Consider the following 18,200-nt stretch of genomic DNA (forward strand, 5'->3'; position numbering starts at 1 on the left):
AGAGTAGTGATTTTTCAAAACCCACACACCCACACATGGTCATATGGCTGAGTTAACTTGACAGATTGTCATCAGAATACTGTAATGGGACTCAAACCCCCCCACCCACCCAGCCACCCACCCTACGTCAATACCAAATACACACACACAGGCGCACAATAAAGAAAAAGTGTGTCGCTGTGGGGGAGATGATTGACAGGACTCAAAATGATGGTAGAGACTAATACAAGCTGTGGACAACTCTCTGAACAGCAGGTAGACTGATAAATCACAACAAGTGATGTGTGTGTGTGTGTGTGTGTGTGTGTGTGTGTGTGTGTGTGTGTGTGTGTGTGTGTGTGTGTGTGTGTGTGTGTGTGTGTGTGGCCCACACAGGAGTGCATTTCTTTTTCCTTAATTTCCATCTAGGTCCAACTTCTAATTGTACTGTTGGGCTTTTACAATGAAGTTTTTGTGCACCCACCATATAATGTAAGATTTTATTCTGGAATGCAAAGAAGAGGAACAATTATTTGTTAGGTTAAAATGATGAAGTTGCAGTTAATAGGATAACTTCTTAGTTTTGATAAACCCAACCAAAAAAAAAAAAAAAAAAAAAAAAAAACGGGGTGGGGGTAGGAGTGGGGTTGGTGTTTTCATACAACTAATAAGGTCTGAAAAACTTTTTCTTGCCTGTAAATATTAAGTTTTTGAGTTCTGCACAAACATCTCTACTCCAGAATATATGCAATGGATCATTAGGAGGCTACACAGTGGCGTAGGGGTGGACACTCTTAAAGAAAAGTGTTACGTATGCGGTTTCGAGTGCAGGGGATCTTTCTGTGTGGAATCTGCACAGGTTTTTCCCAAGTACTCCAGGGCAAGAAAGCATAGGTCTGACATTTATTGGTGCTTTTAAAATGTTCTGTAGGTGTGAATTTAAGTGTAAGTAATTGTGTGTTTGCCCTGTAAATGGACTGGTGACCCGTCCAGGTGTAACCTGCCTTCATCTGCAGTTAGCTGGACTGGCTGTAGCTGTTTGTGTGACCATAAGTGGATAAAGTGGTTCAGAGCAGGGATGGGCAACTCTGAACCAAACATTAATAGCCAACTGAAAACCTCTGGCTTCGTCTTATTCAATCATCTCTTATTGTCAACTAAGAATGCATTTAATATCACAGTATCAAAGGAATGATTTGGAATTGATGTGCAAAAATGTGAATAATTGCCTTTTTTTTCTGACATTTTAATAAATGGTCAGAGGGGCCACAGCGAAGGCTGACTGGGGCCACATTTAGTCCACAAGTTACTTCTGTTGAGTAAAGGAAATAGATGGATTATTAAAATCATTAAACACTTCTTGAGAGAGAGAGAGAGAGAGAGAGAGAGAGAGAGAGAGAGAGAGAGAGAGAGAGAGAGAGAGAGAGAGAAACAACTGCAATGTGCCACTGTGATGTATCATTTATATAAATTTGTTTTTCCCTGAAGACAGTGACTTATTCTATTTTGAGATTTTTTTTTTTTTTTTGTCAAGGCGTGTCACACATAAGGCCCGTGGGCCAAAACTGGCCCAAGCTCGCTACCTTACTGCTATCAAACAAGCCGTAGGCCTCAGAGCCACGCTGTCAGGGTGAGTTTGCAAAAACATGCATAATACAACGGCTTTAGGAGAAGTTTTTGGGACATTTCACAGCTATTGCAGCAGAATGTTTCATTAAATGGGCTTCATGTTGACACTGATGTCATTTTCGTTACTAGCCTATTTGTTCGGGTTTGTAAAAATATAGACTCTCCCATGTGTACTCTGCACTACAACAAATAAAAATTATTTAAAGTTTGAAATGAGAGGTCATTAACATTTTAATATTAATACTTCACCATTCCAGCCCTATCAAGATAAAATTGGGATAATTGGAATTAAAATATGCTTGACACTGCTGATCTATGTGGGGCTCTTAAATAAAGTTAGAACTAAGTTTTAATGCACTTGTAATGATGGTATTATTATTTTTCTTGTCTGCAATTTTGCTTTTGTAGTTTGCAAAATGGAATGATGATTGTTGAAGACATGAATCACAAAACAAGTGAAGTTCTGAGTATTTGTATTTTCTTAAATGCCAATTTCAGGGAGAATGTTTTTTTGAAATGTAATTAAGAGAAAGTTCAAAATGATCCAGTGGTTAATTCAACTGATGTCGCTTTCACCAGTCATCTGGCAGGATCTCCATCTTTGACTTTTTTAAATCAACAGATCCTGACGGGCATTAATATATTCTCATGTGGAATGACCGGACTTCGAGAAGTCTGTCAGGACTGATTTTCAACATAAGGCAAAGTACTGCATGTGATAGCTGGTGATGCAGTGAGTTTCAACAGTGATGCATGAAAGTTGGTCATTAAAATATCTTTATATGTAGGAAAGGTAAACAGTGGTGTTTCTATATGAAAATACTTGGTGGCGCAGGCGTAGTCATGGGTGCAGTCCCAGGCGTGTGTGTGTGCGTGTGCTCATACATGCATGTATCATGCTGTCATGGCTACACACGGAGTTCAACACCACCGTTAAGTATGTGCATATAAGATATATAAGATTGACAAAATGTGCTTTCACTCGTCAAAGCTGAGGGCTCACTTGAATAGAAAGGCTTTATGGCGGTTCTTTTGGGAAAAAGACTTTCATTCATTTTGATGTCCGATTGTTAGCTTTGGCTTTAGCAGCGCCGGACTGTCACGGCTCCCTCAATCTGTCAGTCACTAATCAGTGCCTACCTACAGCAGCAGCCAGTCAGTTCTCAATATGGAAATTTTGTTGCAGTGGGGCTCATGAGCTTGAAGCCTCATTTGTAAAAAAAAATAAATAAATAAAAAATTCCGGTCAGTCTCAATGAACGCAGTGTGCACTTACACATGCGTACTTGTATTTTTGTGGATGGAATACACACTGCTTACACACAAAGAGTTTTATTCACAGACAATATAATACTGCAGATAATCTTGAAGAATTTATAACATGGTTTGCTTTCAGTCCTTTCTGGTGACTCCAGGTAGGGCTGTGCTGCACCTGCAACTCACATGTAAATCCTGAATATCCATCACTTCATTTGTTTCAATTTTTATATTTGGGATGTTGTGAAGCCCAAACATGGTGTATTCTCCTGGCACAGCGAACTCTCCTTAAGGGGGTTTTCTCAGAATCCAAACGTGTATGTGTCTGGTTAATTGGCTACTCCTACTATTTTCTAAACATGACTGTGCATGTGTGATTTTCTGTCTCTGTATTTGGTGTCTCAGCTGGAGTCATTCACAGCTTTTTACAAGATGAACAACTGTATGGGTTTTGTTCATTTATTTCATATATTATGATACTTTTTATGACCTAAAATCTGTCAAAAAACCAAAGCACAGCTTCGGGGTAAAAACTGATAAACTGGAGTTATTCAGTTTGGTGTTTCCTTCAATTCATAGTTTCACCAATCTTTGTCCCAGCATGCATCAGTGATGTCACATTCTAAAGTGTCTATACTGTATCTTCTTGTCACAAAAAAAGCCGCTTTAAATGTACCTCTTTTTTCCTCCCCTTTATATATGGTTCCTGCCGAACTGCTTCCATCAGTCTCCATCATTGACTGTGTGTGTTTGTTTCCCTTTGTAGGTGTTTGGGGGTCGTTGAAGTGATGCAGGTCCCCCGGTCATCCCAGTGGAGGAGCCAGCTAATGACAAGTGTTTTTGGCTGCTGAACACCTCCTACACCCCCACCCTCCACCCCACCGCCACCACTTCCACCACCACCCTCATCCCTTCTCCCCTCCCTCCATCACTGATGGCTCTATGGGGCGTCGTCAGCCTCAGCCTTCACTGCTGGGTGTGTTTACGGATCGCTGTGACGGCAACAGCAGCGACAGCGAGCCTCCCCAATGACAAACCCGGGGGACCACTGGACTGGCTCTTGTCTGATAAAGGGCCCTTTCACCACTCTCCAGAGTACATCGACTTTGTGGAGAAGAACCGGCAAGGCTTCTCCACCCGATACAAGATATACAGGTGAGTCGTGACTGCAGAATGAAGAGGCACTTTATGCTAATTACTGCTGCCAAATCACTGCTCCATTGCTATTATGTTTATGGAAAGTCCCCCAGCAGTCACCTTAAGTAGACTCCACAGTCACCCTTTGAAGGCTCAGCCATGTATAAATAAAGACAATGTAATAGCAATAAGGTAATGTGTTTAAGTAGCTAGATTAGTTTAACTTGGCTATAACGTTAAGTGAAACGTACATGTAGACTTTCCAAAACTCACCTTTGAAGCCATTTTTCCCCAATATATTAATTTAATATCAGACTAAACCAAAATGTTCACTTTTCAAATATTATTATAATGGTTGAACACTATGTAATGCACTCTTTGTAGTGAATTGGGCATTTGAAGTGTTTGTCTAATCAACAAAATATGACATGAACAATTAAGCAAAAGGAAACAACCCACACATGAGCAGCTTGATTGATGGCAAGCAAACGTGCTGAACTAATCAAAACCAGCCTAATTTACAATGTTTTAATCAAAAGAGTTAAGTCGGTGTGTTGTCACATCAAGCCAAAATACTGCTGTCCTAAATTTAATGGCTTATCTAAAGAAAAACACACTGTCATTGCCTTACGAGACACACTATGTCTAACTTTTTAAATGAGCATAACATCACTGACAGAAATTTGATTTGCACAGTCAACACAATCAAATAGAGTGTCAGAATTATTTAGCCTTTCCATTTTCTACTTTGAAAACATCAATCAGGTGGACAGTCTGAGCGGCAAAGCAAGAAGACCGAAAAATAGCATCTGTCTTATTCTCAGACGGGTGAAACAAAAGTGATTCACATTTTCTTTGCGTCCAACAAATCAGACATAAAGAACATCTGTCTTACTGCTAGATGCACTTTTGAGCAGAGATGGCAAAAGTACTTCAAATGAGTGAGAGGCTTAAGTTGCTCATCTGTTTGAGTGGGCCATCTTCCAGTCACAGTGTTGGTAATTTGATCCCCAGTTTGACTCTTCACATGTCGAACTGCCCTTGGGCAAGGCACTGATCCCCAGTTTTCTCCTTAAAGAGGTTGTGCACTTTCCGTAGCAACCCACACCACTGGTGTGTGAATGTGGAAGTGAAGTATGAAGAGCTTTGAGACTGGATACATGAAGTCAAAATCAATTCACCACTTCTCATTTAAGGCGCCATTTACACGCCAACGGAGCTGTTTTTGAAAATGTTCCGGCTCCGTCTCTGGAAACACAGGAAAGCACAAGTTTCCTGAACTGCTGCTGCTGCCCATGCGCACCGCAACCATAGTGAATAGTTCTGCACATGCGAGAGAGCAGTGGTAGCATTTCATCCCATTTCAGCCAAAATAGAGTGTTAACTCACAGTGCGGTTTTAAACCAGATAGCAATGGGTAGTCTCAATGCACAGGTTGGTTTGATATCATTCATTTGTATCGTTCATCAGTGACTGCTGAAACTCGCGCCCTCAGGGCTATTTATCCAGCACTTCAAGCTGTCTCTATTATTGCAGATTATTTATAGAATAATATATAGAAGTGTATGTTGTTTTGTTTTGTGGCTGCACGTTGGCGCAGTGAATAGTGCTATTGAGTCACAGCAAGAAGGGCCTTGGTTCACATACTTCCTGGGGCCTTTGACCTTTCTGTGTGGAGTTTGCATGTCAGGTTAATTAGCGACCCTAAATTTCCCCGAGGTGTGAATGTGAGAGTGTATGGTTTTAAGTCTTTATATGTTGGCCCTGCGAAAGAGTGGCAAACTGTCCAGGGTGAACCCCCCCACTCCTTGCCCAAAGCAGCTGGGATTGGCTCCAGTGACCCTGATAAGGACTAAACGGTTGAGAACATTCATGGATAGTTAATGGGTTTTTTTTTTTTTGTTTGTTTCTTTTGGCCTGTTTTTTGAGTCGTGGGGGAAGGACGCCCTCTCTTGGCCAACTGCCACTGGGTTGAGAGTCACACGTAATGTTCATCTACTCATCAACTTTAATGTTTATAGCTTATTGTCCCCTGCACGTGTGTGTGTGTGTGTGTGTGTGTGTGTGTGTGTGTGTGTGTGCGTGTGTGTGTGTGTGTGTGTGTGTGTATGGCTTAATTTCTAAAACAACCAACAGCAATGAACTTGTGGCCTGTCGTGCTAACTTCATTGGTTTCATTGTTTCTGCCGTTTCTCTGTAAACAGACATTATTTTCAAAATGTTGCCGTGTAAACACAGAACTGTTATGAACGTAAAATGAGAAAAGATACATTATCACCTGAAAACTTGCCATATTGGACAGGCAGCCTGTCCAGGGTGTATCCTGCCCTCACCCGTAGTGAGCTTGGATATCCCAGTGCCCCACGACGCTGAACAGAGAAGTCTAGAAAATGGATGGATGAATGGATGATGTCGTGTAAATAGGGCCTGAGGTGAGAAAAGTTCAGACGTGAGCACAGCAGCTTTGCAATGTTCTTAAGGACATTTGAAAGGATCATTGCTTGAATTTATTTATTTTTACCTCCGCCAGGAGGTTATGTAATCACGTCCGTCTGTTGGTTTGTTGGTTGGTGGGGAAGCGCCGCATGCGTAGCGGCTCGCGCCGTGGACCGCGGACGCTCTGCTCCTCTCTATTTTCTCAGCGAGCTGCGCGCCGTGCACCGCCAGTTGTAAAGCTGGACAGAGCAGATCGCACCAGACAGGAAGTCAGCAACGGAAAATATGACAGAATCCGGTCAATTTTCAAATTAAAATGAAGTAAAATAACATAAATTTTGTTGCTTTTCGGTTTTCCTTTTCAGATAAACACACACACACACACACACACACACACACACACACACACACAGGGAGAGAGGGCGAGAGGGCGATAGAGAGAGGTACCGCACGCCACAGCGCTCGGCTCTGATCACACTCACGATCAAAATGTTGTTTTATTATATCTGGTGTTCTTATTGTTGTTGGTGACTGATTTGAGCTGTGGCGGAGGTCTGCGCTCTCTGAGTGCCAATTTCTAGTTTTCCAATGTAACAACGATGATTTCTGATCACACATAGATCATAATCAAAAGTCTGTCTTAGTTTTGAAAATTAAAGGAAGTAATAAGAAAATCATTAAAACTGTTTAGAAATGTTGTTTTAGAAGTGAATTTTACACGTTAAACATTCAATGCCATTTTGAAAGCTATATAAAGAGACTAGATGCGGAACAGTAAATCTCACAGCATGAGTAAATTCAAAGCCTTTCATGATCTCCTCTTACAGCATTTGTATTTCTTCCTAGTGCTATATACTGTTGCTTCCAAATTTACCAGGTGTATTCTGAATTTATCAAAAGAGGGGGTATAAAAGCCAAGGGAACACATTCTGAGTGCGATTTTAGTGTTGACCTCGGTTGTTTCGTGAACTGAATATTTGTAAAACTTGTAGCTGGTACACAGTGAACTGGAATCACTTAGTGTTCTTGCTTTGAAACATTTTGTTTGTTGGCGGCTGGGGAACAATTTTCTACCATTCAGTATAAAAGAAATCTAATCAGTCTTTTAGCAGTTGTCATTTTTTCATCCCTGTCTTACCTTTGCTGTGTCAATTCCCACCTTAAATCATCTCCTTAACATCTGCTTGTAGTAACAATAACACCCCCAAGATTCCCCATCATAATTTAATTCACTATCTGCTATTGATGATGCCCCTTTTTTTGTCTTCCTTTCACAAACTGTACACTCCGTGGACTTGACGTTTTCATGTCTTTTGCTCTAATTTTTGTTAACTTCTATTATGTAAACTCATCTGTGGAGATCAAAAGGATCAAGGAGCCACTTTTAAGAATTTCAGTAGAATGCAGTACATGTAGGAAGTTATAGCAAAAAGTCATATGAAATAATGCTCAGAAATCTACTGAAGTACAGGTAAGTGCATAGTTGCAAAAAAAAAAATATAAGAATGTTAGAAGAAACAGATAGAAAGCCACCAGAAATATTAATTTTCCCATGAAAAAAAAAAGGTTTTTAAACTTTATTCTCCAAAAAAATTGAACCTTTTTTTAATGAGCCTGCGATTTGTTATATCTCTTGTGATGCACAGGTTAAGGAACAGATTAAAGTTGTGGAGAAGGTTATTCTGAGGACATTTCATTCTAAAAGCAAGGATATTTGAACACTTGTGTAACAGTGGTGGTCGCAGCTGCATTTGAAGAAGGCTTTTATCAGTCTTTCAATGTCTTTTTTTCTGAGCATCCTTTCCTATTGTAACATCAAAATGATAGCAGAAAATGCACCATGACTTTATCTGATATTACAGTGCACAGTGGACAATATGTTTTATTAAAAAAAAAAAAAAAAAGGCCCATTCATTGCTATTTAATAGGCAGATGGTATTATTTGGCTTGTGTTGTCATGCAGAAAAGGTCCCTCACAGCCGACATTCACGAGACATCCGACATGCCGAGACAGAATCATGATGTATTGCATTCGTGCGTGTTGCTATCAGCTGGCTGTATATCACTTTCCAAACCCTTGGGGAGTCACCTGATCATGTGGTCAGATGAGATATGTTGATTAGCACTGAAAAAAAAAAAAAAGAAAAGGAAGAGAAAAAAGACGATTTGTCATGGCAGAAACACAGTCTGAGGTATCGGCATGTGACCAAATTAGTGCAGATTGTGTCATGAATCATATCCGTCCTCGTTTAGAGGGACGCTGTCCACGCTTCGGGAAATGGACAGACAGGGTTCTTGACATCTATGGATCGGTGCGAGCATGCTTTATGGCCTCTGTGATTGGTAGCCGTGTTAGAGCTTTTTAATATTTCCTTCTCTGGCAAAAGGCAGTGGTCCATTGGAGCTGAGCTGCATGGGCGGCGAGATTAATAGTCTTATCATGTGGCCAAGTGATTAGTGAGCTCTTAGTACTTATTACTCTGCATTATCACAGAATCCCCTGAGAGGCTTCTGTCAGCTGCAAGGTTGTGTTTGAGGCCCTCTAGATTACCACAATGCGGCATTGATTAATAGTGATGATATTAAAGGGAAAAACTAACCTAAAAAGTAAATAGCCTGTAAATCTTCCTAAATTGAATTCACTTGGATGCAATCCCATTCGATTTCAAACACAGGAGAGATACAGCTGTGCGTTTCTTTCTCTTTTTTTCTCCCCCTTTCTGTTTTTGGCAAATAAAAGCTGCTTTTGGACGAATGAAATGTGGTGATCATTTTGCCAGCTAACACCTGGAGGTAAAAGATTCAGCAGGCTTGTGTTATTAGAGAAAGTGGACCCTCTGTCGTATTCTCCGAAGGCGGACCAAACTTCATTGATGTGGCCCTGCTGTGCAACAAAGGTCCTTACATTTCCAAATCAACCTCTTGCTGTAGTACAAGAACAGGCAGCGATGCTCCGTGGCACTAATAGCTGACCTTTCTGTCTTGTAAAAGGCAAAGTAATATCTACTTGCCATGCCTCACCACCTGAGGTACGGCACACTGAGCTCTGAGCACATCCTCAAAGACGATCAGTTGTGTATGAATCGTACCAGCCTACCCAAGTGGGCTTTTATGTGTGCTATACATCAATGGTCACTAGGGCTCAAGGGGGTCTGCGGCATTGTTGCTGAAATTGAGATTGCATGCTGAGATTTGCATGCCCCTCCACCAAAAAAAAAAAAAAAAAAAAAAGGGGGAAGAAATCTAGCACAGCAGGAAAAACAGCTGCTTGTTTAAATTTTTCTGAATCACTGCAACAACAAAGGTGCACCACAGGTCATAATAAGTAGTTCTTTCGCACATGCGTAATAATTTGCCTCCAGTGTCATGACGTTCAGTCCATATTCTCCTGGGACATGGTAGTTTTACAGTTGACAGTCACAGGAAGAGCAGTCCGACTGTCATATATGCATGCAGATGTGTGTGTACTCTGCATTGTTAATGTTTAAAGAACATTGTTCTTTGCTCACGTGTGTGATTTCATTTCAAAAACAACCAACTGCACCAACTCATAGCCCAACATGCTAACTACATTGTATAAGCATTTTATCATCTGCAAATTTCTGTGCAAATGCAAAAGATTTTTGAAATATAAAACACAATAACAATACATTTTTAATTCTTTTTTTTTTTACCTGCCCTGTGTAGCATGGAAGCAGCAGAATGGAGGTCTGGCTGCAGTTATGTGCCCGATACGTTTTCACTTGAAATGCTGTTGTGTCAGTTGCACATGACTATTATTAAGCATGCAATTTACATAAAGTTGGATGGGCTGTAGTTAGCCTTTATTTTTATCCTCTTGACTTATGCCATGTTACAAGGTAGGAAATACTTAAAGCAAATATTTGTATCTGCATATTTTCTGTCATTTTATGTCTTTAAAATGTTTTAGGATTTTCAGATCATGAATGCACATTGCAGAGATAATTTGTCGCAGTTCAGCTGCAGTATGTACATTGCCCATGTTGCTTTTGCAGTGACGATAGTGTTTTAGGCACCAGAAACTGCAGCTGGGCCCAAGTTGTGCTTCTCTGAGGTTTTCATATTTAGATTTAGACTTAAAGAAAGTCAACACACAAGGAAATATGTTTAGTTATTTATTTATTTATTTATTTATTTCGCTTTTTGTGTAAGTTAAATGGTCCACCAGCATTTGTCTTCATACAAAATTTGGGGACCAAAATTAAAGATGAATGATGTAATTTAATAGATGTCTCAATTGGAGGTTTCTGATTGTCAATCACCCAAAGTTTACTCTTCAGGCTAACTTTACAAAAATCAAGTCCAGTATTGCAACAACACTTTATAAGCCCACATGCAAGCCATTTCATTATTCCATGCAGCAGAGCTGCTTGTATGGAAAGTATCAAAGTTCAATACCCTCACCTGACAACATGAAGCAAACTGGATTTGTGGTTTGACAACATTTAACTTAAAATACAATAACTGTAAGGTATAACAGACCCTTTTGTTTGTGGTTTATCTGATATAACACAAGTAATGTCTGAGTTACGGAAGTCCAGTGTGTTGGTGTATTTTATGTATTTTACAAAATGTCCAGTCAACTCTTGACTCATATTGATATGCTGTCTAGGATTCAATCAATCAATCAATCAATCAATCAATCCAAATGAAGGAACTGGAATTGTGAATTAATACAGTTTATTGTATTTTAGGTTTTTGTAAAACAAAAGAATACATGTGTGTTGATAGAAGCTGTGTTACATAAGATGTGATCACAATAAAACCAGAACTGGTTGTTTCTTTGATATTGTATAAAAGCCAATCAAATTTTGAACTGGCTGCTGAAGCCTTGAAGAACAAAGTCATAAAAACTTATTTTTTTGTAATCTCAAATAAAACAAACAAAATCATAACTACAGCTAAAGGAGCCCTTGAGGCTTTGCAAAGGAGGGATTCATAAATGTGTGTGTCAGTGAGCAAGGCTGTGCTAATTAGGAATTAAAACAATTGAGCTTCAATAATTATCTGTGATTAATATATTCTGTGAGTCTGGGCACGTACAGCACACCCACACTTTGAATTTAACCTGATCAAAAGCAAGCAGCTTTTACTGTTTGATAGAGGAGGCATTTCAAGTACGATGAACAGCAGCAGATTTTCCAAACCACAGGGGAGTCTGCAGGTGCTCTGAAGAGGGTTGAGGTGAGTGTTTTAGAGCAGACTCCCCCAGCGCTGCTCCTCAGCATCCCACTGCTTCATTCGCACTGATGTTCTCTGTCTCATCTTGTCTCCTGAAATTCCCTCGGAGGTTTCAGCAAACTCCGAGTTTCCCCTTGTGGTAAATAAACTAGCGGGAGGGAGGGAGAGTGGGAGATGGGTGAATAGTAGATTTTCACATTTTAACACCTGTAACAATTATTTTAAATATCTGAGGTCACACATCCAGATGCCATAAGAGACAATGCAGGTTAAATTAGCTCTATTAATTGATCAGCTTTTTTTTAACATTACCTCTCAGTGGTATTCAGTTATAATGCCCTGGTGACTGAGATGAATAATTTGCTGCCTGTTTGATTTCAGCAGAGATCACACAGAAAATGGTTATTTTTCTACAAATGGCAAAGTATCATTTTTTTGGAAATTGCTCGTCATGCCCATTTCAACCAGAGTCTCTCATGCCACTCACGAAAGAAACTTCAATATCTCACTATCCACGGACATGGTGTAACCTGTGGGGGGAAAAAATGCAAAAGAAACAGTACTATACATTTTGAAAAACATGCATATTTCAAATCTAAAAGATTGAATAGGATAAAACCATTAAGTAAAACATTTCATGTCAAAGTCATCGCAGTTGCAGGCTGTTTCAAAAGACTTATTACGATTTTAAAAACATTTAGCTCTGACACATCAGCAGTTTATTGTTGAGTAACAACAGTGGAGTCACACATAAACAACTATTGTCAGTATCCAAACAACCTATTTCCTGTGTCCTTGAGAGTCATATTAATGCAAATGTACGCAGTTCTGTCGGGCACAGTTTGTTAAATGATTAAGTAATTAATTTGTTTATATTTAAATTATATTCCGAAATTCATTCAAAGTTCACATCCACTGTGACTGTTGAACGCATTTCTTTGCATGCTATAAAATGACTCATAGGGCCTATCGTAAATAGGACTTGCTCATATATTAACAGGGACAACAGACTTGGCTTGCATACACATGTGAATGCTGACATGTTCACACACTGATCCAGCGTTTTGCATTTTGGGGGTCTGCTTACATGGCAATGCAGCTAGGAGCTACTGAAAACACAACTTTTCGAAAATGCACCGACTCCATCTCCCTGGAAACAGAGGAAAAAAGCTTTTCTAAAATCAAGTTTGGTCGTCTGTCCATAAAAATGTCTGTTGAGTCTCCAGCGTTAATGGTCATAGCGAATGCTGTCAGCATGTGTGTGGTTTCATTACAAAAAGAAACAACAGCACACACTGCATGCTAACTACATTTTTTCAACATCTCGGTGGTTTCTGTCTAAATGGACATTGCTTTCAAAACCTTGTCACGTAAACGAAAAACTTTTATAAAAACAAAGACACAAAAACGATATTTTTTCGCTTGAAACGTGTATACTGTATATTGTATTAATTTGTCACACTTACAAAATGTTACAAGGAGGGATAGATGAGTGAAATAAACAATCTTCACTTAATGCATTTGTCTTCAAGAATGTGGAATATTGGGTGTACCTAACACATTTCGCAACCTGAGATTATGCAGTTTGATTGTAAAATGTTATTTAAATGGTTGTGTCGTTGTTCAGCCTTCAGTAGAGCATTTTCCTCTTCTGGTGGACAAACAAAAACAATGCTGATTACACCTGATTATCCTGCAAACAGGGTCTAAATCTTGTCAGACTCTTTTCTAAGGACTTACATTTCATCTGGTATCACCCACGTTGCTAATTTTGGAAAATAACCTGAAAACCACACGCAAACTAAAAGAGCATCTATTGCGTGAGAGTGGACTACATCATGCTTTATGCAGATTATAGAAAAACTGGTACTGAAGTCTTTTGAATTCCCATCATAATTTAAATGTTTGGCATTAAAAAATCCCCCCACAAACACTTTATATGTGTGAACTTGGACTTAATTGTGTGACCTTCACACTCAGCATATGCTATTAGGCATGTTAAAGCCAGACTCCTAACAGCTTATTGAAAATACACATGTCCAGTTGTGTTAAATAGATGTCATAGGTTATATCCCACTTGTGATGATTCTTTAGAATTGCACTCTGACTAAAGGATGAATTAAACAACCTGTGTTGAAACATTGAAACAGATAATGAAAGTATGTGGCCTACTATGAATTGGACAATGATTGATCAGCATCAAGTTGGCATGAATGTTTTCTGAATTGGTTATTTTGCAGTGGCATTTAAAGAGGACTGAAACATAACTTTACCCTCCTCTTCCAGTAATGGGCTCTGTCTCTGTCTTATTGCAATAATTAATGAGTACTTTTTGTGCTGCATTTCTGCTGCTCCCTTCCAGTGGTTGCCACTGAAAACGGTCATGTGATCCACATGTTTGATTTAGTGTATTTGCCCAGGGGCGCACAAGCAGTGACATATCTGGGTTGGGATTGGAACCTGCATGCTTCAAATTATCAGCTCTCATTCCTAAAGGCTCATTTGTGCTCCGAGTTAGAAATCATGCAGATGTGCACAGACTCATCTTTATGTCCATGCTCTGAGTTTCCTGCGTCCTTAATTCTCATGGAAGCTTACAGATGTTGATGCTGGTTGATTCCCTGTTGAGAATAGATGCCAATAATGGGATTGATGGAAGTTTTCTAATAGCAGCATGCAACACTCGTTATGCTTCCTTCTTGATATCAACAGTAACTTCACATCATCTGCCAACACTACTTATTCTCTCTCAAAAACAACTCTAATTTTCTTCTTGATGTTTGTCCAGCATGTTAATTCAGAGGAACTATTTCTGTCCAGAATTTGTTTGAGACCCAAATTTTCAACAAAATGCACACATGTTTGTGTGCTTACATAAATAAGTGATGGTATATATTTTTTTTATATTAATTTAATCAATTTCACTACAAAGGGCTGTTGAGTGTATTTTCGGTTGAGCTATGATTTGATGCATTATCATCTTTTCTGTTTATACTCTCAGGAGCAGGAAGGACCAACTTTGATCATTTTTTAGGGCTACAAATATTTCAGCATCAGAATACCAAGCGCCCACCTACAACAAGAACACATGGGGGTCATGGAAGCACATTTATCGAAAAACACTAATTTCTGGGTTTTTGGATAAAATAATCTTTATACAGAAACCCTACATAAAATAAATGTCTTTTTAAAATGAATGAACTCCCACGCCTGCTTTGGAGTTTGTCTTAGGCTTATCTATTCAGGGTTCTTGCAGAAGTTTGTGTGGCTCACAAAATATCGTCTCAGTACTATTCAGATATCTTTTAATGATTTTCTATGAAATATATCTCATAAAGGCAGTGGGCATTCACATATGTGTTAGTATTCATGCAAGCTGTTATAGATAAATTAATGATTGCATGACAGTGTTCATGTCTGAAATCAGTGAAATTAGCTCAACTGCTTTCTGTGTGGTTCATGATCAGAATGGCTCTCAAAATTAAATTAGCCAACATCAAATTGTCAGTGACTATTTTGTGAAGAATTGCAAATCTTGCTTGATGTTATGATTGTTTGAAGTGATCCATTTTGACGGTTGGGTTGCAGTTGAAAGGCACATCGCTGGGTACAGAATACAGGGCAGAGGTGATTGAAAGTGACAATATTATTTTCTGGTCTGGTCTTCCTCGTGTGCAGTTCAGATCTGTGCTAAATCCTAATAAATGCTCAATGACAGGAGAAGATGAATTACCAGAATTGGTGCTCGAAGTAGCAGCGTTTGAGCTACCTCAGCAGTGACGGAGTAATGAATTCACACCACATTATGCCTCTACTCAATTTCCGACTTTTCCCACTGATTGAATTTGAAAGATTTTTTTAAGCAAGTCCTTAGAAGGAAACGAAAGCGTGTGCCTACGTGTGTGTGTGTGTGTGTGTGTGTGTGTGTGTGTGTGTGTGTGTGTGTGTGTGTGTGTGCGTGTGTTGTGGGGATTCACTGGAGAGCATCCTCGTAGCTTCCAATGCAAACACAATGTGGTCCTTCCGCCTTAGCCACCTGTTCACTGCAAACATTGCCAAGGGAAAGCTGCCATATTCACCAGGGTGAAGGTAGGAGTGTTGACATGCATTTGGCCTCGTTCTGAGCATATTGCATTTGGATAATGAATGTGATTAATTTTTATGAGATAGGATTTCATTTTAAGTAATGTTTAACTGTGGAAAATTCCACCGCGTTGATTAAATGTTATCAAACAGTTTAATTATTAGGGCCACTTGCCAGTAAATAAACGTGGGCGTACAAATTGTCAGAACTACTGTGGCTGAAGATCTATTTACATGCTCTACATAAAATGCTGATGCTAATAATTCCACTCTGATACAGATTTAATGAAAATAATGTTCACCAGAAATTGCCATTGTTGAGAAATAAGTACTTTTAATCTAGATGCTAAAGGTTGTTTTGTTTTCTATTAATTGCAAGGTATTCAAAAATGTTACACATCTCACTTTTAAAAAAATTACCCTATTGCAGTTCTTTATAGTACACAACTTCAGTGTTGTTCCTTTCATTATTTTCTTTTTCAAACTATTTATTTTTCCCCAGCAGCAGTTTTGTTATAATAATCAACAACTTATGAACAGAAGAAAATGAAATGTATGAATGAAATACAATGAAGACATTGAAAAGCTACACCAATCCGACAATTGCCAGACACACGGAGTAAATTTCAACTTCAGACTTTTACATCAGGTTACATCAGGTTACAATTATTACAAACTCAGCTTCTCAAAAAAGACACAATATAATGTAATACAATGTAAACATATGTACTATGTACTAAATATCTCTACAATCCATCTGCAAAGCCACCTCAGTGATTGAATGTTTGGTTAGGTATATAAAATTAAACCAAAATATCTATAATCTGCAAACTGAAAAAAAGCATACAAGCTAAAGTTTGGCTTGACACATACTACACCTACCTGAAAACTACTGAACACCTGAATCATCAACAATATAGCAGTTCTGAGTACTTTTGTAAACTTGGAATAGAAACTGTCATTCAAATGCTTTCAAATACAATATAGTGTTTCATTTTAATCCCCTTGTGGGTATAAATTTGACTTGAACTGGACTGGACTCGTTCTTGTCTTCAGGCAGGTTAGCTGTCAGATCCTGTTCATCAGCTACAGTTTAGTATTTCAATACAAAGGGACCAGTCTCTGATTGAGATCTGAGATCAATCACAGCTGTCTGAACCTCTTAATCTTAAAGTCCTATCTATTCAGTAAAGTCTACTAGGTGTGTATATCACTGAATGTAAAGTTCATTGCAAGATTAATAGACTCTCAAAAACAGATTCACAGCAGGGACATTTTTGTGCATCAGAAGTAGAAGTCAGAAATACAAACCTTTTGTGAACTCTCAAAGATGCCTAAAGAGAAAATCTGAACTTAAAAGTGTGTTGAAAAATTGTCATACACTTATTTATGAAATGTTGATTAAACCAATAGGAAGATATTTCATTAAGCAGACATTGTTCAGTCAAGTATCTTGCGAAGCGACCTAACACATGACCAAATCACACACATTTCCTCATAGTTGTTAGCTTCATTATTGAATGTCTGAACATCAGTAAGTGCTACTTTTTTCCGAAAAAAGGTTCTACTTACAAAATAGATCTCTTCAACTTTTGTAAGTGTACATGTGTTTGTATTTTATAGTACATTAGAACTTAGTACTAATATTACAGCACCAATTTTCCGAGAGAGCAGAGAGAGAGAGAGAGAGAGAGAGAGAGAGAGAGAGAGAGAGAGAGGGAGAGGGAGAGAGCGAGAGAGCGAGAGAGAGAGAGAGAGAGAGAAAGAGAGAGAGAGAGAGAGAGATTGTTAATCACATTCACCAGTAGAGTGACTGTTGCCATGTTGGTGTTCAGTCCATCCATTGAGAGGAGTATTGGGGTTCAGTGTCTTGTTGCCTTCCAACTGAGAAATAACCTGCTCTGTCAGTTGAGCCTTAGCTAGTTTTTTCAAGTAATTTGTCAGCTATTCACAGCAGTAACATGGATGAATTTCTTGTGGTTGAGAATGAAATACATTGATTTGAATAGTTTATAGCTCACTACACCGCTGGTGTACCCATCAAAAATCACAGTGTGGTTTCAAGATTTTTTTGTTTGTAATTATGACAAAGATTTATTTGTAATTTAGTAAATTTCAGAACTTGTACTTTTTTAACTTTTACAGATTTTTATTTGCAATGTTTCAGTAAACAATAATAGTACTTTTGCCTCCTCTGCTGTATGTTTTCTGTGAGTATAATGTAATCACAAAAAATATAATACGTCCGATCACGTTTTGATAATTAATGCGCTTTTTTATGATGTTACATACAAAAAATTCTACACGCATTCCTAAAAATGCTCAATATTAGAACATAATCCTCACTGTTGAAATGGCAAATGATGTCCAATGACACACTTATAAAAGTTACTGTTTAAAAAAGTTGTCACTCATATTGTCTCTCAGATTATTTTTACAGTTTACTAATAAATATAGCACACATACTGTCACTGTAA

At 38.7% G+C, this 18,200-nt stretch overlaps 1 pseudogene; it reads left to right on the forward strand.

Annotated features, from left to right (window-relative positions):
- Positions 1–18,200, forward strand: part of LOC115381285 (BMP/retinoic acid-inducible neural-specific protein 3-like) — a 66,868-nt pseudogene that overhangs the window by 14,938 nt on the left and 33,730 nt on the right.

Source organism: Salarias fasciatus, chromosome 23 (genome assembly GCF_902148845.1).
Source record: "Salarias fasciatus chromosome 23, fSalaFa1.1, whole genome shotgun sequence".
In the NCBI taxonomy this organism is placed as follows: domain Eukaryota; kingdom Metazoa; phylum Chordata; class Actinopteri; order Blenniiformes; family Blenniidae; genus Salarias; species Salarias fasciatus.